We start from the raw sequence: 1,345 nt of genomic DNA, 5'->3' as shown, positions 1-1,345 counted from the left end.
GGGGGAAGGGTGAGCTGTGACAAAGCGAGAGAGAGGCATGGACATATATACACTACCAAACGAAAGATAGATAGCTGGTGGGAAGCAGCCGCATAGCACAGGGATATCAGCTCGGTGCTTTGTGACCGCCTGGAGGGTGGGATAGGGAGGGTTGGAGGGAGGAAGATGCAAGAGGGAAGAGATATGGGAACACATGTATATGTATAACTGATTCACTTTGTTATAAAGCAGAAACTAACACACCATTGTAAAACAATTATACCCCAATAAAGATGTTAAAAAAAAATAGAATTTCTTTGGAAGAAACTATCTGGTTCAATTCCTTCCTTTTACAAATTAAGAAACCAGGGCCTCAAGAGATGGACTGACTTGCTCAAGGACGCTGTTTTTTTTTTTTTTTTTTTTTTTGCAGTACTTGGGCCTCTCACTGTTGTGGCCTCTCCCGTTGCGGAGCACAGGCTCCGGACATGCAGGCTCAGCGGCCATGGCTCACGGGCCCAGCCGCTCCGCGGCATGTGGGATCCTCCCGGACCGGGGCATGAACCCGTGTCCCCTGCATCGGCAGGCGGACTCTCAACCACTGCGCCACCAGGGAAGCCCAAGGACGCTGTTAAAAGATAAACTGAGGCATATTTAAACATTTAAGAGTTTATTTGAGCGAAAATCTGTTTGAATTGAGCAGCATCCAAGTTAGCAGATAGAAAGGAGCTCTAAGGAGCTATACAGAATGGAAGAGCCTTACAGGCAGAAGGCAGCAGGACAAGCAAGTTATAGTAGGCAAAAAGCAGGTTGGTTATAGCAACCTTTAGGGGATGACAGGGCTATCAGGCAGGTGACCTAACTAGTGCTGATCGGGCCATTCCTGATTGACTGGTTTAAAATTCCATTTCTGGGAGAGCCAAAATTGTAATTAAGACTCGGTTTGGTGATGTGAGGCTTAGCATAAGTGATTCCATTTTGGGCCTGTTGTCTTGTATTTAACAACCCACAGGGCTGGGACTACAGCTCAGGCCACTCTTGCTCTGATCCAGTTCCCATCACTTACAGTTACGTGCCAGACCTACAAAGCATCTGATGATACTAGCTGACAAAGAACAGTAGCCTGTTACCTGATATTGGGCTATAACTTCTCTCCACTTGCATCTGTCTTCAAGGAAGAAGAATATAATTATTGTTTCTTCATCCATTTCCAAGAACTGTTGATTTTATCTCGATATTTAAGCTTCTATAGTAGCTTGGCCCCCACCGCCTCTGCCCTCCATTGTCATGCCTGTGGTTATGTTGTATTATGTAGCAAAAGGGACACTGTGGATATAATCAAGGTTACTAATCAACTGGCCTTGAG

This window comes from Stenella coeruleoalba (assembly GCF_951394435.1).
Source record: "Stenella coeruleoalba genome assembly, chromosome: 3".
In the NCBI taxonomy this organism is placed as follows: domain Eukaryota; kingdom Metazoa; phylum Chordata; class Mammalia; order Artiodactyla; family Delphinidae; genus Stenella; species Stenella coeruleoalba.
This window is presented reverse-complemented; position numbering follows the sequence as displayed.